The sequence below is a fragment of the Protopterus annectens genome, chromosome 2.part2, assembly GCF_019279795.1.
Source record: "Protopterus annectens isolate FY-2018-M chromosome 2.part2, PAN1.0, whole genome shotgun sequence".
Classification (NCBI taxonomy): domain Eukaryota; kingdom Metazoa; phylum Chordata; order Ceratodontiformes; family Protopteridae; genus Protopterus; species Protopterus annectens.
Genome location: NC_056730.1, coordinates 608758205 through 608781310, shown reverse-complemented (window position 1 = coordinate 608781310; position 23106 = coordinate 608758205).

The following is a 23106-nucleotide window of genomic DNA, read 5'->3' as shown; positions in this document are numbered from 1 at the left end:
ATTTGCTAAAGCATATACCATCAACATCATCAGAGGCCCCCTTTATTTTGTTAATTGTCACCATCTCTCTCGATTCAATGTCTCACTCCTGCCTTCTACGGAACTTATGTCTGACTGTCGCAGAGCTTCTGTCACACAATCCATCCACCTCTTTGCTCTAGATGCCTCACCAGCGAGCATTAGATCAAATAGCAAATCAATAAAATAAAAACATTAAAAACTTTATTCATACATGGTTAACCACTAAAATTGCCTCAGCGGACTCACAATTCCAAAATGTATGGATAAGAGCTTTCGGCAAAAACAAGCCTTCTTCAGATCCCATTCTATCTCATTCAAGAAGAGTTTTTTTAAAACCATTCATCGGCCAATCACATTGGTTCATCTTGACTGGCATTTAGTACTGACCCTCCTTTCTTTCAAAAAAGGTTTAATTGGGACACCCCCCCATTCAAACCAGGATAGCAGTGTGCTCTAAGGTTCATTATCCAACGTGTTTCCTCAGCTTCTGTTCTGTTCACAATATCTCCCCCTCTGGCAGTTTCTCTTATTGCAGAGATTACCATAAATGTAAATGAATGATCTAAATTCTTCGAAATGTGCATATATAAAGCATTAGTCTGTACCTTCTTCTTAATATCGGATAAATGTTTGACTATCCTCTCCTTTAACATTCTATTTGTCTTGCCTATGTAAAAGGCTGGACAAGAAGTACAATTGGCAATGTATATCACATTCTTGCTATTACAATTTGCTATCCCATAGTACCTATATGTTCTCTTAGTTTCTGGATGGGTAAAGGAATTTGTAGTTCTTATAACTTTACAAGAACTACAAAAGCCACATTTTCGTGTTCCTTCATACTGAGCTCTTTCCTTCATACTCTTATCCCGACTGGTGTCAAATCCATTTCTATTACATAGAAGTCTCTTCAAGTTTTTTCTGTTTTTGAAAGTAAAACTAGGATATTCCCCAACTATCTCCTTGATTCTCGCATCCGAAGTCAAAATCGACCAATGCTTTCTTATAATTTCACATACATTTGTATGGTCAGAGCTGTATGTAATATTACATTTCAATGTCCTTCCTCTATCTTGTGCTCTAGTTTTTCTTTTCAAATTGCCCAATTGTAGAGTAATTGGGCTTTCCTTTCGAGATACGTAACTCATGCAGTTCATGTTCTCTGAGCTCTAGTTCTTTCATTCGATACCCTCTTTCCAGGAAATTGTCATTCAATTTCCTCTCTTCCTCCTTGAACACCTCTTCTACTGTACATAATTTAGAGATACAAACTCTTTGATTGTCCACTATATTGCGAAACACATGCCTTGGATGCATGCTCGAATAGTGTAACATGTGGTTCCTCCACATCAGTTTTCTATAAAGTGAAGTGCTGATACCTTCTACATCTAGGAAAATCTTCACATCCAAAAATTCTATTTCCTTTTTGGAATAGAGTAAATCAAACCTCAAAAAGGTAGTCGTGTTGGTCAAAATCCTCATAAAATTCTTCAGTGAAAACTCATCCCCTTTCCACAAAATGAAAGTGTCGTCCGCAAATCTATTATATAGCACAACGTTATCCTTCCACAAATAGTCCATGTGCGACATCCATTCCTTCTCTCATTGTGCTAGTACCAGGTTCGCATAACTATTGGCACAGGGGGTACCCATGGCAACCTCCCACTTTTGTCAGTAGTATGTATTCCCATTTAAAAAGGCATTGTTCTCCAAAACTATTTGCAGTAATGAGCATACTGGACTGGCCTCTTTTCCTTCTTTGCTTAAAAAGGCTCAAATTGCCTCTATCCCATATTCATTCAGGATAGAGGTAAATAAACTATTTAAATCTACTGTAACTAACAACAACTCTCCATAGTTGTCTCTTCTCTCATTAATTGCATATAGCTGAGTCAAAAGGTCTGCTGTGTCCCAAATAACTGTGTAAGCTCTTGGTAAAAGTTGCTTCAGCTCTCCTTCTAGATAGGCTGATATCAGTTCCATCATCCACCCTCTCCCCACTACTATTGGGCGCATTGGGGGGTCCTGACAGCATTTGTGGATTTTTGATAGTCCACTTATAGTCAGTATAGTGGGGTGTTCAACATCAAAAAAGTCATAAAGATCTTTCTCTATAGTACGATCCATCAGCTTCTCATAAAGTGTATCCCTTATGTTCATTATAAGCGCATTAAGTTCCCTTTTGTTAATCACCTGATAGGCGGTCCTGTCACTGAGCATCTCTTCCATCTTCTTAATATAACACTCAGTATTGAGTACAACAATAGCCCATCCTTTGCTGGATGTCCTTGTTTCCTCTTAACTTCTTCCTGTCTGTCCCATATCTTCTTCACCAGATTGTCTTCTGCTTTTCTGCATGTGTCTGAACACTGCAATCTGTTTTCTATGATCTTTTCTGCAGTTAGAACTACTTTGAGTTCTGCTCTTATGTCCTCATTTCCATGTCTGTCCCACAGTGAGAATTCTACCACCCTTCTCAGGCACTTCTTTTCCATCACCTCTAGCTTCCTTAACTGCTCTGCCTTTACTGTCCAGGTTTCTGTACCATATAGTAGTATCATACAGTACTACTGGTCGCACTACTGTTTTGTACACCTTACTTTTTAGCTTCCTTGGCATTCTTTTGCCATAGACTACACCTGAAACACTGTCATTTGGCTGCACCCTTTCTGATTCTAGCTTTGGCCTTCATTCAGATTTCCCTTTTCCTCACCCACCCCTCTCAGAGACTTGAAGCTATTAACCTGTTCTACTCTCTTCCCTTCTATCTCAGTTCTCAGCTTCTTCTGATTTCCCCAATTTGCTGCCATTACCACTGTCTTATCTGTGCTTAGTTTTATCCATGTGCTTTCAGTTTTGCATTCAATTCCCCTATCCTTTGCTGAAGTCTTTGCTCAGAGTCTGCCTGTAATGCCACATTGTCTGCATACAGCATCTTTGTTGATCTGTCCCCTCTGACTTGTTTGCTGATGTAGTCCATCATCAGTATGAACAGCACAGGGCTCAGATCTTGTGCCCTTGTGCACACCCATTCCCATTGGGAACCCCTCTGTGAGGCCAAACACTGCTTGTACTTGAGTCATTGGGTCCTTGTACATAGCCTGCATTAGTTCTACCAATGTTTCATGGACTTTGAACCACCACAGGACTGCCAAATCAGCTTTCTTGGGACCTTGTCATATGCTTTCTCCAAGTCTAGGAATGCCCAGTTGGACTCTTTCCTCTCATCTCTAGCTTCTTCTCAATGATCTGTCTCACTGAAAACAATATATGTACAAACAACAAACAACCCAGAAGTGTACAACTGTCATATCTTTTGTTAATACTGTGGATGATATTGCAGTTTCTAGTATGCGCAATGATTTTCATTCTTTGCTGAAAAGCTGTTTCTGTGGCAAAGAGGGGTAAGACACCCTTACTGTGTTTTGCAGGTTATTTGGAGTGAGAGTTCAAATCCAGACCTGTGTAAAAGTATTTAGTGTGTACCAGCATAAATTTTGTAGTGTTGATTATTTAATAGAGTTTTTTCTTCTGTTCTAATTTTCCTTTCTTTTTATTTTTAATTATTTTTATGGCCAGTATTTACATGCTGCATGGCTTAGCAAAAACAGGGGGAATTGAGAAACACAATAAATGTCATGTTTAGCTTTGGTTATCTCACTTGCATGACGCTTACAATTGCTCAAGCCTGGACTAATAGCCCACACAGGAAGCAAACAGAACACCTGCAGACAGGGCGTAGACATTCTAAATGTCAAAAACGATACATTGTTGCATTTTTTGCTTTCCATTGCACAATACAGCTAAGCAACGTTGCATGGTGGTTAAAAAGCTTCCCCAACACCTGCAGCCATCAAATACCTGCAGACGGAAAGCAGACAGTCAACACTTTCAAAACTGGTACATTGCATCAACTGTGTGTTGGGCACAGCGCAGACACAATAAGTGGTGTTGCGCAGTGGTTAACACACACAAGTTAATAATGAATAGGGAACTATCCAGCTATTATTTAACTATTCCACTAGTAGCAGGTACAAGTTTAGGGCTGTAATATAGATGGTTCTGGCTTCTAATACAGGAAGTGCAACATATTGTTACTGTTGTGACAGTTCAGTTTATAGTAATGGACAGGAAAACATCCAACTGTTATTTTAATTTTTCTGAGGTAACAGGTATAAGTGTAGTGCTGCCATACACATGGTCCTGGGTTCTAATGCAGGAAATTCCAAACATTTTTACTGTTGTTCCAATTCACATTATATTAAATATCACTTATAGCAATTTATTTGTTTATCTGTTTATTTTACATGTGTTGACCGGGTTTGTCCGTTTGAGCTGAGTAGCCCTTTTTCAGCTGAGGCCCGGGGAGAAAAGCTCCACAGTTTTACAATTTGTTATATAGGAATCAGAATAAACAGCATCAGAAGGTTACAATGTATATATACAATGAAGTACAGTTGTATAGAATATAATAGCCGAAAAATCATTATAAGCATAAATAAAATAAATTATTCAAATACTAATGTTTTTAATAAAACTGCAAAAATTACATTATTTCATGAGATATGTGAAATCAGAAGAGGACATGAAAGATGGTCAAGTAGACTGATACTTTAAAAAGGCTAGAGTTAAAAGGATTTGTAGTTTTTGTGATTACACATGATTACGAGGCTATAGAGAATCTGACAGATTAAGTAAGGAAACAAGTAACAGGTTTATACATAATAATAAATAATGGAGCTGGTATGAATTATATGTATGAGAGATAAGACACCCTTACCGTGTTTTGAATGTTCAGATGTATGACTGAGGGTGTACTGTCTACTATGTTTTTCTAAGTATAATTCTGCTATCTGGGCTTGGATGGCCTTTACACGTAAATAAGACACATACACACATGAATGCATATGCAAGGACCTTGTCAGGTCATACACATGCGAGTTAACACTTGTCTGTCATCTGTAGTTATACATAATTAATGGCTATACTTAAGAGCATTTCTTCTGTGGCAAACATGGAAAATCACCACTGTGGAAGAAAACATGTTGTTCCCTTATGCATAGGTTTGAATCCCTCACTATAAAATTCAGTTTTATCAGTGTATAAAGCCAAACCATACATGTGTCGGGTCATGAAATTTATGACCCCAGTGCATGTCTGCAAAGTTAAATCACTTAACAGTTAGAGCAGCGCACAGCCTTCAAACTAATGTCAAGTGTCAGATTAACCTTCCAGTTTCCAAAACTGCTTCCATTTCTGTTTGGTACTTTTGCTCTCCTCTTACTATTGTGCAAATGCAGATGGCATCAGTGCTCAGGTTTGTGCACTACCAGTAAACATGATAACAGGAATTGACAGGAACTCATTATTTGCTATTGCACTGCTTTGGGATTAGAAATGTCTGATGTTACAGGGGAAGGTGCCAAATTTATGGTGCAGAGATGGGATGTGCAGGCGTCCAGAATATTTACTGGACTCTTTGTAAAGTGCCATAAACAAAAGTTTTTACAGGGGGACTAAACCAGTTCCAGTACAAGTCTGAGGCTTGGAATACTCTGGCCAAGGCTGTATCCAGTGCGACTGGCATCCCATGCACAGGAGAACAGTATAGGCATCACTTTAATGGCCTAAAAAGGTGCAAGAGGGATACACTTAGCCAGTGGTTGGATGAGTTTCAAATTAGCAACATCCTACAGTTGTGTAAGCATGCTAATAAAGAGAATTTATAATACATAGAAAGATAAATATAGGCAAGACTGGTATTAATAATGCTCTTCTGTTCTTTTATTTTATTTTAACAGCTAATTCTGAAATAACTAATAATAGTAAGGCTCATGCTGAGTTTCTAGAGAGACTGAGGGGAAGCAACTGGTATGTATCCAGCACAACAGAAGTATAATTGTAGTTCTAAAATTTAAAGAAAAATGTTTTCTTTTATATATAATAGTAGCAAAGTAAGCACGCATATACTGGCTTTAAACACAAGTATGCATGCATCAGTCTATAGCACAAACCAACTTTAGGAGTCAAGTGGAGGATTGTACTCAGAGGTTGTGTGGTCAAATACCATGAGAAACAAACATAAAATACCAGAATTCTTTAATATTACATAAATTAAATTCCATAAATTAAATTCTACATAAGTGGCATAAATGCCCTGCTGTTAACTTTAATCTGTATAATTGGACCAAGCATATGTGCAATATCTGCACATTGCAAGGATTACTTTGAACAATCCATAATTATAGTTTGTAGTTGCTAGGAAGTATACTTAAATGAAAATTTCAGATAAAATAGTTGCATTATTGTGATATGCATTGTATGTCACATATATTGGTACTAATTTTATTTTTTTTTCTCTCAACCCAACTCTTTTCTCTTATTTATTTTCTGTTATGTATCGTCAAAGTGCCCTCATGTCATCCATCTGTAACAAATCACTAAATGCTTTATAGCACATGGATGGTGGCCAACCCCAGTAGCTCAGCCTGCCCCAACTCCACTGGCTCCGGCACCAATACGCAGCACATCTGGACCCAACCTAGCAGTACTACCCCTGCACTACCTGTACCTTCAGGTAGCACTACCCCAGCAGCTGGTGCTGGGGTACTCTCCTGCAGTATTGGCCGAGGTGAAGATTTCATTACCTGTGAGGAGATGCCTGACTTGATGCAGAGGGTCATGCACAGCACCATTGTTGTATACCTATGCCAGAGGGAGAGGCTGCTCTTCCTCATGGTCCATAGTCCATAGAAGGGAAGACATCAAGCACTCCAGAAACCAGTGGAGTAACGGGACTGTGAAGATAGTCCTGCTGGTGACAGCTAGATTTTCACTGTCCCCATGATTGATAGGCATGGACTTGCATTATTCTCTCTCTCACCCCAGTCATGGTGTTCCCCAATCTCTTGTGTCCCTCATCATCCCTGTTTCTTGTCTTGTTTGTCCTGTTTGTTTCCATTTGTTTCCTTACCTACCCAACTTACCTGACCCAGAAATACCAATGTCCCTTACCCAGCATTAAAAACCAAAATACCACAAAACAAACTAAATAAAACCAGAAAAGGTAGCAAAACGAACGATACAGTCCACTGAAAAAGATTTTAATTGTGTTAGCGCTTTCATGCACAATACTACGTGCACTTCCTCAGACACATACACTTGTAAAAACATGTATTTTATAAGTGAACAATTAAAACATAATTAATATCAATTAAATCACAAAATTACAATTTAAAAAGACAGCTATCTTCTTGATGAAAGCAATTTATATAATAAGAAAAAATTCCTGACCTAGATTGACTACTATCAATAGCCAAAAAAATGTTTTATATATGTATGAATATATATTTAAACTGCATTACGAAATCACATTTATAAAAATAATTAGCGTTCCAAAGCTTTCAGTTTAAGTAAGCATTTTATGGAACAGACGTCATTGATTCCCGGATAGGTATGAGCATTAGTCTTTAATTGCCACAACCAGTCCTGTTCCTCCAATTTCAAGTGCCAAGGTCCACCTCTAGGATTTCTTGGCACTACCTGGGCAACTACAAATTTGAAAAAATGTGTATCATTTTCCAATATATGTTTTGCTAAGGCATTCGTACTGATACCTTTAGAAATCGCATAAATATGCTCATAAATCCTTTGTTTTAGGTGACGCTCTGTCTTTCCAAAATAAAATGCAGAACATACTTGACACAATGCTGCATAAACCACTCCTTGACTTTCACAATTAAACTTATCAGTAATGAAATATTTCTTGCCTTTAATATTAAATGAATTACCAATTAAAATGTGCTTACAATAATTACATCTGCCGCATTTATACATGCCTTTCTGTTGTTTGAACTGTCTATGCAGCATTTCAAGTAATGATTTCAAATTTGCAGCTTTTTTGTACACTATTAAGGGTCCACTGCCTAAAATTTTATCAAGGGCCTGTTGTTGTGAAAGAATATCCCAATTATAATTTAAAATATCCCTTAAGTGTACTGACATATCATTAAACTGGGTTAGAAAACTGGAAAAGAAATCTTAATCAAAATGCTTACTTAAATTGAAAGCTTTGGAACGCTAATTATTTTTATAAATGTGATTTCGTAATGCAGTTTAAATATATATTCATACATATATAAAACATTTTTTTGGCTATTGATAGTAGTCAATCTAGGTCAGGAATTTTTTCTTATTATATAAACTGCTTTCATCAAGAAGATAGCTGTCTTTTTAAATTGTAATTTGTGATTTAATTGATATTAATTATGTTTTAATTGTTCACTTATAAAATACATGCCCCATGCCCCATGCATAGTTCTCCATTTCACACATGTGCCTTTTTGCTCCAGCATATTCTGTTGATTGTGATAATGAGGTTGAGGTCTCTGGAGCATGTGGCATAGAGGGATTTGGATTTATTTAGATGTAGCATTTCTAACAGAGCTGGGTCATACATTGCTTTGTATGTCAAGCAGAGATCGCCTCTTAGTAGACAATATGAGACAGAGATTAGCTGGAGTTTTTTGAGTCTGTCCATTAAGGACATGTGTTTAAGGCCTAGGATCCTCTTCATGAGGTACTTTTGTGGCCTTTCCAGCTGTTGTATGAGTTTAGTGAGGTACATGCCAAATGGGGCATTATACTCGATAATTGGTCTAATGAGGGAAGAGTACAGAGAGACAATGACCTCTTTCTTCCTGGATGCAAAACCCTTGGTAATGAGATGTGCCACATAGAAGGACTTTCTGACCACAGTGGCAATGTGGTGGTCGAAGGAGGGGTTGCTGTCAACCCGTGTCCCCAGATCTCTTATAACAAATTCAGTGTTCAGTGGCTTCCCATCAATGTGGTAATTAATGAGAACTGAGATTTTCCCAAAGGGGATGACGACGCATTTTTTGGCATTAAACTTAAGACCATGGTTTCGACGCCAGTCACTGGTCTCAGTGAGGCCTTTCTGTAGGCTGTCTACATCACTTAACCAGGACCGATCCCACTGGGGCACCACTCATGACTGGTCAGCAGTCTGACTTGGAGTCCTCTACCTTCACACTGTTGGTTCTATCTGTGAGCCAGTTTGCAACCCATCTAGTGATATAGGGGTTGATACATAGTTTGGTGAGATTATCAATGATTCCTGAGTAGGGAATGGTATCAAAGGCCTTGGCCAGATTGAGGTAGGCAGTATGAACTGCCTTGCCCTCATCGACATCTCTGGTGACTGACTCAAAGAAGTCAACCAGGTTGAGCAAGCATGATCTACTATCACAAAACCAAATTGCATGGGATCTAGAGTTTGCAGATTCCCTATATCCTTGTTAATTAGGTCCGTGATGATGCGCTCCATAGCCTTGCATATCAGACTAATCAGGCTAATGGGGAGATAATTCCCAGGGTCTGTAGTCACTCCCCCTTTATGGAGAGGGATGACTGTAGCAGTGTGCCATTCGGTAGGGACAAAGCCTGAGGTGACGCTGTGATTGAACAGGTTACACAGATGTGGTGCCAGTTCACTTTATAGTTCATGTAGAACACATCCAGGGATATTGTCAGGTCCCATGGAAGCTGTATTCTTGGCCTTGGGCAATGCAGCTTTAACCTGTGCTGCAGTAATGATGGATGTCTGGCATTCCTCTGGTATTGTGATTGGTCCTTTCAGGAGGAGAGAGGGGTAAAGTTGGCACTAAATCTGTTGGCCAGTATGTTGACAATATCTGTTGGCTCAGTATAGGAGGTACCATTGTGCAGTAACTCAGAACAAACTTGGGTATTACCATGGAGAATCTTAATAGAACTATAGAAGGCTTTGTGGTTGTTTTTAATGTCTGCCACAATTCTGCCTTCATAGTTGGGTTTAGAGGCTTTGATGAGGCATCTCAACTTTTTGTTGAGGATGGTAAGGGCATTTTTCCAGTCTTGGGACTTTACCTTTTTCTGCAACAGTTTCTTCCTTCTATTGTAGAGTTTATTAATGGCAGGGAACCACCAGATTGGCTTCCTTTTTTTTGGAGGAAAGCATCTTGGTTCTGTTGGTATGGCTAGTTCCATAGATTTATGTATGTGTTCGTACAGTGCATTGGTGTATGTTTTGACAGTCATGCATCTATTTTCTATTGACATGGGTGCCATGAAGTTAGCCACCTCTGTTTTTGGAGTCCAAAGTCAGATTTGGAGAAGTTTTTCATGTTGGTTACCTTTCCGGGGGGGGGGGGGGTGAGATATGAATTTCCATGGTGATTAGTTTGCAGTCGGCTCTAACCAGGGAGGAATTGACTATTGGTGTAGAGCAACAGTTGCCCACGTTAGTAATAACCAGGTCAAAGATGTTGCTTCCTCTAGTGGGGATAAGAATGATCTGGTCCAGGGCATTGGAGTTGATGAATTCCAGAAAGTGTCGGGCCAGTGTATTGGTGCATGAGTAGTTTTCCCAGTTGATTTAGGAGTAGTTGAAGTCACCTAGTATGAGAGTGTTGGGCTGGACCCTAATAGTTTCCAGGGTGCTTAAAAATGTGGAGTGAGAGTCTTGGGACATGGTTTGGAACCTATAGCAGGCTACGACATGAATTGCCATCTTACCCAATGTTAGTTGTACCTGAAGTATCTCAGATGCGTTATGCTGGGTTACTAGTCTGGAGGTGTGCATATCCTTTATGAATGTGGAGACACCACTGCTTTTGGAGCTTCAGTCCATGTGCTGCGGCTTAAAGGTGTAGAATGAGTTATAGCCTGGTAGTGCAGAGCTGCTTTATGCTGCTTTAAAACAGGTCTACATTACAGCATGTTCTCCATTATGAGGAATGCTTCAAGCAAGTGCATCTTATATAGACACATCCTGACTCTCCCCATCTGTGATGCAGATCAACATGTAATCATGGATCTTTTCTAAATGGACACTGGTAATATCCCAGCTGTCTGCAAAAGACGTGTGAGTTGTTAATGCTATGTCCATCTCTGTTACATCTGTTAGATGTCTCCAAATAGGTCATTGAGGGCATGCATGATGACAACACTATCATCCTGGGGAACTTGACCAGGCCAAGGCATTTGACACAAAGCCCCACTGAGGTATTCACTCAACACTGTCAGAAGTGACCATAAACACCTATATCACTAAGTGGGTAGACCACTAGATCACATATGTTGCATCTAAATATGTTGAAATGTGTGATGTGACCTATGTCTTGTGTCCACTGATCAGGTCCATATGTCAGGTCTGTCTGCTAGACCCTTTCCTGTCCATTATTTAAGTCACAGATGTCAAGAATGACATACACATCCTGTGTCTAAACAGTTGTCTGGAGGACTACAGATTGTGGGCAATCATTGCCTCCAAATATGATGTTAGTATAATAGAAACAGTATCAACACACACAAAAGATTGCTGCCACAGCCATGACAACACAAGAGATGAAACAAAAACATGAGGATTTATTACATTATGAAACCAAACACACAGCCCAGTGACAATGTAGACATCACACCCCTATAAGCAGACCAAGTGGTATGTGACCTGTGTCAAGGGATAGATGTGGAATGTCCACCAGCATGTGGCCAGAGTGGTGGCCACAGTGATGACTGCTCCCTTATATGTAACACAACTACTGAGTATGTGCAAGACATCCACATCAAAGTCCCTAATACTGCCATAGTTCAAATGCACCCTTTTTCACATACCTCCCTACACATCTTCCATTGATGTGTAATTGAAATGTACCACCTTTGCCACAATGAGTTCCCACACATCTTATTGGCCATACCTATGTATTCTTTTTATTGCATAAACATTACTATCTGATGGTGCAGAACCCCCATCAAGGTGTTATACCAGATGCATGTGTGATACCTGGTCCAGTGATGATCACAGTACATACAAAGCTGTCTGACAACATTGATGGCATGAATTATATTCGTGACAGTGTGGATTGTGCCATACATATATATATATATATATATATATATATATATATATATATATATATATATATAGGTCTACTTGAAAACACTGACACGCCAAAACACCGATGACGAGAAACACCAAGTGACACGCCAAAACACCGATGACGAGAAACACCAAGATCGGAAGATCAACAACTGAGATGACCGACAGTTTAAAAGCCCAATGCCGAGAACACCGGCATGTTAAGGTAAGTGTGCGATTGTGACAGACTTTAGGGTTGGGGTGGGTTAAGTGAGTTAGGGTTAGGGTGCAGGTAAGATAAGTGTGAAGTTTCGTGCTTTTAAACTGTCGGTCATGTCAGTTGTCGATCTTCCGGTCTCAGTGTTCTCATCGTCGGTGTTTTGGCATGTCGGTGTTTTCAAGTAGACCCATATAGATATATATATATATATATATATATATATATATATATATATATATATATATATATATATATATATATATATATATATATATATAGATAGATATCATACACAGCAATCAACTAGCCTGCACTTATCATAATGTCATATACAAGCATAGCAGTGTCCTTCCTAGTATTTCCAGCAGATGTTGCAGTGTCAGGATGGTTATTACCCTCATAGATTGCTAGCATGTCATAATGATTGTAGAGGTGTGCTCATGCAGAACCATCTATGATCCCTCTGAATCACATATATGTCAGAGACATGGGATTTCTGGTGGTATTATTCTGATATTGTCCATGATTGTGCATGCTTCTGTTTACTGTTGTCCATAAGCACGTAACTGTGTCCCACTTGTTGGAGACCTCGCTGACATTACAGTCATATTCAGGCAAATCAGTCTGCATAGCTTCAGTATGTGCACCCAACCCCGATTATATATAACATCCCTGATACACGTCCTCTCCATTATTCGTGTCAGGATGCTTATATCACAAAGACATATTCTCCATCACTATGTCACCTTGTCTGACAGTCACATAATATACATTTTCACTTTGCAGTCAGTACTGTACCATATCAATGTGTGATTAGTGCTCCTGCTACAACTGTCTTCCACTTACATGCCCTCATCTGCTATACATTACAATGTTTCACCTGTCCTATTTCCCTGTGTTCATTCCTACAATTCATTTATGTGTAGCTATTCAACACACACATATCTCCTGACTGTTTATTTTAAATGGCAGTCCAAGTACCATTACAGATCATTTGTATAACTTTTGTTCGAATAACTGAAATGATATTCCACAATACTCTGCAATGTATAATTTGTCCTGTACTGTGTTTGGACCATATACATTGGTATAGTATTAACCATGGTAATCACTGTGGCATTCGGTGCAATCCCACAGACCTAGTTTGCCCGTAGGTAAACAGATCTATATGTCTGCTGTTACTTGTGTTGCTTTACACAGTTTCCTGACCAGCAACACTGTTGCCAGCCACAAAACCATGTCTGTTTATGTTTAAATGTGGTGCATGACATGAATATGTAATTAGTGCTGCTGCTCACAGTGCAAACAAGTAAACTCCATGTAGGCTTCACACAAAGACTGCATGGAGTTTATTGAATCACAGTGTATGTTTTTATGATTCCCATAAAATCTGCCAATATATATATCTGCCACAAAATCTGTAGAGATATATCTTGCATACAATTTTAAATTAGTCTCATCCTGGCAGTTCTTTGGTGAATATTCTAATGCCCCCTGTTTTGGTTAAGCAGCTATTAAAGTGCCACGTTGTTTGAAAACTTTTCCTAAGGTATGCAGATGTTGGCTTTTTCTAATACAGGATCCAAAACAAAGATGTGAATATGTTTTACACACTAAAGATTTTGTAAATAATACCTGTGCATATACTGCAGATCATAAGGTATGCATTTCTTTTGTTGCAGGTTTGGATGTCTTCAAATATCTAGTCAGTTATTTTCTTTTATGTATTTCTTTAGTGTCTTATTTGTTAGCTTTTATCAATGTGTTTTCTTAGCGTTACCTACTTAGTTATGATGTGTTGACTAGAACAATCTTATTCTTTATGCAGTATTTATTTTTGACAATTATAATGTTTCAGTGACTTTAAACATGGGTTGCATGTGCCATATGAGTAATGTTTTTGTCCCATATACTCTCATCTTCACTACCAGTCTCACTTCCTTATCATCGAGTTTCTATTCAGTCTTAAGTGGTGCTCTCTTTTAACCACTGATGTTAACCCTGCCTACTTTGCTTTCCTAAGAGAAGAAAAAATGGTTACCTTTTCTCTGTATTTTTTTTTTTCAATAATCATTTTTATTGTTTTGCCAAACCATTATACATTTCACACACTATTTACATTATGTACAATATTGCTTCCAATGTTTTAGTTCCATTTTGAATTTCCCTATAATACATTAAGAATAAATATCATTTTAACCAAGTACAGGAAATTAAAAATCACAAAAAATTAAACATAAAAGCATCTACAATAGACAATTATAAACCAACTCAAGCCAATAATTTGTATTATTTCTACATTTTCTATCTAATCCAAGAATGTGTTGGTACACATACAGAATGTCCTGACGGAAAGTGGATAGGAACACACGCCAAAATAATATTAAAGATTTGTTCCCAAATGTTTATGCTGTTTATACTTTTCTTATTATTTCTAATTAACAATTTGTGCGCTAATATATACTTAATCGCTAACAGCCTGAAATTTTGCCACGACACCTGTGCTGGGTTCAACCAATTTGTGGCTATATATAATTTCATTAGTAAACTAATATTCATAATTACAATCTTTTTTGTTTTGTCCAAATTCTCCGGTGGAATATGTAAAATCAGAAATTCCCAGGAGAGTGTTGAGTTTTGGTAACCCATTTTTGTAGTTGTAACTTTAAAGAATTCCATAATTTATAAATGCACTTGCAACTCCAGAACATGTGTAACAGGTCTGCTGTCTGATCTACACACTGTGGACATTTAGGTGACTTTTTGAATCAAATTTATGAAGTGTAAGATGGGTATAATATGCATTGTTAAATATCATCAATTGAGTAAAGACCAGTTTTTGAAGTGATACGGATTTTAATGTTAAGTTAAACGCCTCTACTATTTTACTGTCGTCTAGGGATGGCAATTTCTCTCTCAGTATTTGGATAACAGGATATGATTATTATATTTTCTCTTTTGCCATTTTATACGCTGAGGATATATAGTTTCTATCTTGTTGCAATGCTTCCCACAGATGACCTGAAATAACTAGTTCCTCTTTTTATTTCAGAACTGGTAAAATAATTTATGGCCAAATCTTTTAACTGCCTCATTATAATTAAATAAGAGATGGGAAGATTCATCTCTTTTAAGATATCATGTACCGCTACTCCTAGGAAGGGTATAAATCCCTTACAGTTAATTCCTTAATAAATGGATATTTCTTTAAGTCTATCAGTTGATTACCAATAGTTATATTAGGATTTCCATCAAACGGTTGAAACATCATCATATATTTTAAAAGGTTCAAGGAGGCAAACAGAGTTTGAGTCGCCACTGCCCATACCTTGATGTGTTCCATTAACTCATATTTACTCAATGTTTTTATATTCAAAAATGGTACAGCTTTAACATTAATTCTCTTCCCTTTTATATGTTTATAATTTAGCAGTACCCATTTGGGTATCCATTTTCTATTTTCACTATCCAAGTAAGACACCCTTAAAATCCTATTGGCCTGAATCACTGTATAATACATCTCAAAATCTGGTAAATCCAACCCCCCCCTCGTTTTAGGAGCCATCAGTTTTTCATAGGATATTCTCGCTTTTCTGGTTCCACAGAAATTTCCCCAGTCCTATCTGAAATTGCTTGAAAAAGGATTTCGTGATTTTAAGTTGTGCTGCTCTAAAAATATATAGCATTCTGGGAAGAACGTTCATTTTTATTATCGCTGCTCTTGCCATCATCGGTAGCTTCAACTTACTCCATCTTTTCAAATCCATTGTTATTCGGTCTCCAGTTGCCTTAATATTGTTGATAAAAAATTCTCTATTTTCAGTTGAAAAGTCAATCCCCAAATATTTTATTCTTTCTTCTGTCCTTATTCGTCCTATCAATGGTAGCATTGAAAAAGGTGTAGGTGTCTTTAGAGGGAATATTTTGTTTTTTTTTAAATTTAGTTTGTAATTAGCAATTTTCTCAAAGGTTTGTATTGCTGTTAGTATTTTTTCTCTGTATCTGTTTGACTTTGTATTCTGTTTGCATCTTTTGTCAAAACCATACAAGGGCATTGTTAATTCATTCTACTTAGAATTCAGCATCTTATGGCAAGGTTATAATGCTAGCATTTCCTGAGCATATTTAATAGTGTAAGCATGTTTATGCATTATATAAGCATACCTGTATGATTTATCTTCAGATAACCTGAAAAATGTATGTGAAAGTGTCGGAGATCTTCAAGTCTGGCATGATTTTTCTGTTCAGGATATGTAGAAATGTCCAAACAAGCTGTTGATACTCAGCTGATATTTACATCATTCACTTCTGTGAATCAGGTTTTTCTGCATAACTCAAATTAAGTACAAACTAAGACCTGAAATGAAATCTGTAGAACTGGAACTAAAAGTTTGTTGTCAAGAATTCTGCTAAGAAGCAAGAAACTTTAAGTTTTAACTCATTCCCTCCAATGGTGCTCAGGAAGTTTGCAGTGTAACTTCCAATGGACGGAGACTAACCCTGGGATTCATGAAGCTTGCACCAGGCGCAGGTGTAGCATAGGCGGTATAATGCCAAATATGGCCTCCGAGCAATTCAGGTACGATCCAGTTCCATGTGCACTACCAGTGTACTCCAGATCTGTGCAGCTCTCGGCTCATGTATGCTAATCACCCCATGTGCAGTAGTGCAGCATGAAAATGAAGGTACATAGCAATTCATGAAGTGGTGCAGGCGTAGCGTAAGCATACAGAAATGTAAACCAAAAAAAAACAGTTTACATTTTTCCAAACAGAACATCGGAGCCATGAAAGTGGACCAAACTTACATATTACAAAGTTAACATACGCCAATGGCTAAATATACAGCCAATGGCATAAAAAAACATGCACAGCACATAAAAAATAACATTTAATGTCATGGCCACACTAACACAAAGTACAACTGCAGGGCATGTGTGTGCAAATGGGAACACAAGGAAAATATATACATATGTCATAAAACTGCAATGTAACACAAATCATGATTTCACCATAATAGTCTATAGTATGCATGCTACACCACAACCAAGCAGCAAGGGTTGTGAAGGGTCTGTGACAGTGTTCAGTGCGGTAACTATGAATTAGTAGTCAATGCCATGCAAATGAGGCAAGTAATACTGAATCGCAAATGTCCCGCCGGCCTAAGGATGTACCATACGGTGCAGCAGTACAGCACCTAAGAGTGGCCTGGAGGTATACATGACATCAGCAGTGGGGTGTGCCACCGTAGCTGTCAGCACATTGGAGCATTGCAAATCTGGGTTGCACGTTGCTAAGCAAAGCCACAGGATAGGGGTGTGGATGTAGCCATAGCTTTACTTAGCTGAGAGAACACATGGTGCCCGAAAGCGCATGTGTACATGGATGACAACGCGCTTGAAACCCGGTAAACGGCCACATGTGGCACGCACCACAGCTGAAACAGGAAGTTTACAGGAAGACAATAAGGAAATGCTGCAGTAGGGTAATTGGAGTACAACTGAGTAATTAACACCTATTAACTCACAGTGGACCCTTGACGGCAGCTAACAAGGCTGCTAGTAGCAACCTGCAGAACAGGATAGGGGAGGTGTCAGATTGCAAAGGAAAGAGAACTATCACTGCAGAGCAAAGCAAACCTGCAGTAGATCGGCTATAGAACACATTTCGCAACACAATCTTGGTTTGGGAAAGTACAAAATGAGAAAGCAGGCTGCTGAATGCATGCCTGACAATGGGAGGGGAATCGTTAAGAAAAGTGAAGTCAAGGGCAAGAGGTGATCCATGGCAGCTAAATGTAATTCAACACCAAAGGCACCACAATAGCAGTACCTGTGGTAAAACACATAAGTAAGATACCCTGCAGCTCTGATTGTACATACACACCCTATGACATCATCAGTGTTCAAAGCACAACAGTATAAAGTGTGAAGGCACCTCACACACACTCATGTATTCCCAAACACTGCACCATCGGTGTAAACAGACGGGGAACTTTTACAATGTACTTGTTGGTAGCTGCCATAGCTGTGATTCATCACCATGTGTTGGAGACTGAAGGTGGTGTGGAGGATGATGCTGACAACCACCTCAGGCCCCAGAGGAGGAGAAGAGTGTTCAGACCAAGGGTAACCTACCAGGGGCCATATGATCTGGAGATAGTAGAGCGTTACAGGATGGACAGGGACATCATACAGCAAATTGTTGAGCTGTGCCAGCCACACCTCAGATCCAGAAACAACAGAGGGGAACCCATCCCAGTGGACACGAAGGTATGTGTAAGCTTGACAATACTAGCCACAGATACCTTTCAAAGGTCAACTGGAGATATCATGGGGAACTCACAGGCAACAGCATCCAGGGTACTCCACCAGTTCCTGGATGCCATGTTACCACATACCAATGAGCAGATATACTTCCCCCAAACTCAGGAGGAGTTGGCCAGCAATATGCGTCTCTTCCACCATGTGGTAGACTACCCAGAGGTACTGGGTGCAATAGACTGCACGCACATACATATCAAGTCACCACCCGGTGAGCATGGTAGGTGCTACATAAACCGCAAGGGATACCACTCCATCAACTGTCAGGTCATGTGCAATGCCCAGGACATTATCACGGATGTGTGTGCTGGCAGCCCTGGAAGCTACCATGACTCCCACATCTGGCATGCCTCACAGCTGTATCAGGTATTTGTCAAGGGGGACATCCCATATGGCCACCTTGTGTGGGATGCTGGCTATGCACTGGAGCCGTGGATGATGACTCCCATCAGAAATGCACACACACCCATGCAAGAATGCCATAATGAGGCACATGCAGAAACCAGAATAATCAAAGAGCATGTGTTTGGGAGGCTGAAATCAGGGTTCCATTGCTTGGACATATCTGGTGGAGCCTTGCAGTACTCTCCAGACATGTGTGCCCACATCTTCATAGTATGTGCCATGCTACATAATATGATCCTGCGGAAACAGCTGCAGCAGGGACATAATGGTGAAGGCCCTCACAGCCCACCGCAATTGCCAAGGGCATCACAGGCACATATTGATTCAGACCACGAACACCCTGTGCCAGCCCCAGTAGGCAGACGGAGGTGTGCCCAATATGCCCATGCCTTGGCAAAGAGGGAATGTATAGCACATACACTGACAGTGTAGGCCCCTACAGACTGACACACTTCTCCACCTGCACACACAGTAAAATGGATGGCACACACACACGACCACCTGTAAATTGTTATGTATATGTGATCTACTGTGTGAATCTTACATAGGCAGCCCTCAACTATTGCACACACAACAGCTATTGGTACAAGGTAAGTCAACACCCGAACAGTAAATGAAGCTAACAGCATGTGTTGATACTGTATGTATAGGTTCCTAGGTACATTGGTAGGTACATGCCTGATTTTCAGGGGGCATTCATCAGCCTTGGCAAAATGTGTCTGCTGTCGCCACACCATCGATTAACTAACTGTCCCTCTGTGGAGCAGAGCCTATTGCATGATCCCTGGGGTATAGCCACTGTTCCCCACCCACTCTTAATGAGGGGCTCCATATAATGTAATCATGAATGTAGTTCCAAAGCATGGGTAGTACCCATGACAGGTATCTGTCACCCCAGCATTCTCCAGTTATGGTTGTGGCAAGATGTAGCACATTACAGTGTGTGTCTCACTGTGACATGGATTCCCATAGCTGGAGCACATCCATTAAACATCACTTGGACATACCATTAATAGGTATCATCCATATGTAAACTAACTGAGTTACACATTTGTTTGCAGTATGGAGGAACAGCCGTAGTACACTCCACATACAAAACACCATAACACTTGTACATATCCCAGATGCCCCAGTGGTAAAGCCACTGACTGTGTCGTGCATGTTCCCAGTTCCACGACCTGCAAGGGCTGTTATGTAATTCCGATGGCACGAATAATGGATGTTGGATGCAGGTCATTAGAGCACGTTTAAGCCCATGATAGTGGGTTTATGCGCTGGCAAGTGCCGGTAAGCATTGTTTAAACATGGCTACATGGATATGCACAAAATAGGTCTAAGCTTTGCTGAATATTGTGCAGATCATGGTCAAAGCTGGCCAGAACAGCTGAAATCTGCGTTATTCAACCTTGTACTAATAGTGCCTGCTCTGAGAGGTAAAACGACCACTGCCAAGAGTAGAACACGCAACCATGTACACAATCGCCTACCACTAAGCTACCTGAGATGTACCAATGGCAGGTGTGTATTGTGACAGGTTAAAACACAAAAGGGCGGAGTTCAGGAAATAGTATACACCGCCATGTACCCAATGAAAGGTGTATTATCTCTCCCTCTCTCTCTCTGTATATATATATATATATATATATATATATATATATATATATATACATATATATAATATAGAGATAGAAAGGGTGATAGAGAGATATATGTCGATATATACGGATATACATATATCTGCAAATATATAGATAGGTTAACAACATGTACACAATCATGGAGGTACAAATAAATAGATACTACCAAATTCCGAATGCTTTACATACTGACACGCGTAATTATGAGGCTTAAAGACCGAAAGACCACAGTACCGGAACACTAGAACCGCGAGTACTATTATCACAATGTTAAGGGACATTTAGTTATTGCTGCTGGTGCTGCGGTCCAGGTAGGTACTGTGTTTAAGTGTGTTCCTGATTGCTGTAGTGTGTGTAAGTGTGTGTTCTGAGTGCGGTGTGTGTTTCCATGGGACTGTAATGTGTGTGTGTGTGTGTGTGTGTGTGTGTGTGTGTGTGTGTGTGTGTGTGTGTGTGTGTGTGTGTGTGTTTGCTTCATGTGTCTGTTCGTGCTAACTCAGAGGTAGAATATTACAGTAGGTGTGGTCATAGCTGGCCTTAGGCATAGGCCAACTAAGCAGCCACCTAGGGCACCGCTTTAGTGGGGGCACTTTACCAGTATTTATCTGGTGTAGGTAGACCAGGATGGGGGCACTGGGTGGTGTGGTGGGGGTGCCATTGTGCCCTTTGTTTAGGGCACCAGTTGACCTAAGGCCGCTCCTGGGTGTGGTGTGGGGGGGCGAAGCCACCGACATGGGGTGTGTATGGGGTATAGCCACCTGGCCATATGTAGTGTCGGATGGTTTGTTTGGATGTGATGGGTAGCAGTGTGTCTGTGTGTGCGTGTGTGTGTTCTGTGTCTGTGTTAGTTCTGGGAGTTTGACTGTTGCGAGTTTGAGTGTTCGGTATTGTGGGGTTTGGGAGTCTGTGAACGGTAATGTGGTTGTTGGACATGTGTGCATTCCTGAATCCGTGGGTATGCCGTATACAGCAGTTGAAGTCTTCAAATATGTGCACAACATGGACCATAGCAATCACAAAATCCGCCATGACCAAACGTTATGAACAAAGGATATGGAGACTATATTATAGCAATAACCCATGCCTGGGTGTGGGTAATGCTGGTTTACCCATGGTTGTCTTTGTTTGGCCACTCGGGCTTCATCCTCGTGAACAAACCACAACAACCGCGGGTAAATTCACCATTACCCACACCCAGGCATGGGTTATTGCTATAATGCACTATTACAAATATGTGCTATGGACATGAGCTAAACATGGGGTTAACACCTGTCCCACATTGCGAGGGGCAGTCCCTCTATGTGCGGTAGTGTCCTGACCAAAATGAGCACAAATACCAATGTCCTACAATCCCGAGATGTTCTGCATGTTCCATAGTTAATATAATGGTTGCATAAAATAGTCATCTGTATCTAACATACCTACATGTAACAAGAAACAGGATAAGCAAGTAAACCGCTACAAGAATATAAGCTTTTATATAGGCATATATGTAAAGTTCTATACTTTCTACTGACTGTGGGTATGTGTCGGCCTCTAAAATCCGATGTGTGTCCTGCAAATGTCTCACAATGGCCATTTGAAAAGGTGGCAACCCAAGCCAAAGAGGTTCAGTCACCAACACAACTCCAATGAGTGCAAATATCTGTGACAGAAATACACGAGACAGCTTTCATGTAGCAACATTTCATTGCATACCGATGTATTTCCGGAGGGATTGAAGGATCAACATCACCTGCATGCTATACAGGAACCAATTAACAATGGCTTAATGAATAAGCCAGCAATAACCATAGTATCAGTCTACTAAATGATAGGTCTTCAATTAGGGAAGGAGCCCTCACACACATATGGAATATGTATAAATGCAGTCCCCACAAAACTTTATCTGCTATATACACCCACCTACATCTCCCCCACACCCAAAACAATTGCAATACAGACTGTAATAACATCACAAATATCCACTCACTCAATGACATCTGCAGAAGCCTTAACATATCTTGTGAGAGACACACTATAATGGCGCTATGTGAAATCGTTGCTGTTGTACTATGGAACAGATGCCGCTGTTACAGGTTTTGTTCACAATAGTCTCGTATCAGACGGTTGATATAACAGCTACACTCACATGTAGAACTACATCCTCTAGCCATTACACACAATCCACGGGGGACATGAAGTTAAAATATCTCTGTGTCTCTCCATATAGCAGTTGCAATTCATCACAAACAACACATCCAGGCCGTCTTCCTCGAAGGTAGGGCAAAGGGACAACCCCCAAGTGGAGTATGCAATTATACCCCACTGTTGCCATGTAATTGGCTAATGGAGTAGCTGCACAGCTGATGTGCATGTAATCATCTACTCCGGAACACCAATTGGTTGCAGGATACCACATGTTACTGGTATCTACGTATAAAAGGATGGCTTGTCATACATTCAAACCATATGTACATACGAGAAAACCGTTAAAACAGAAAAAGAATAAGACTGATATTTTTGTAAACTCGGACTACTAAGAAGGTATGTAGAACACTCAGTATGTTAGTGTATGTAGTGCCTGTTCTGTATTAATGAA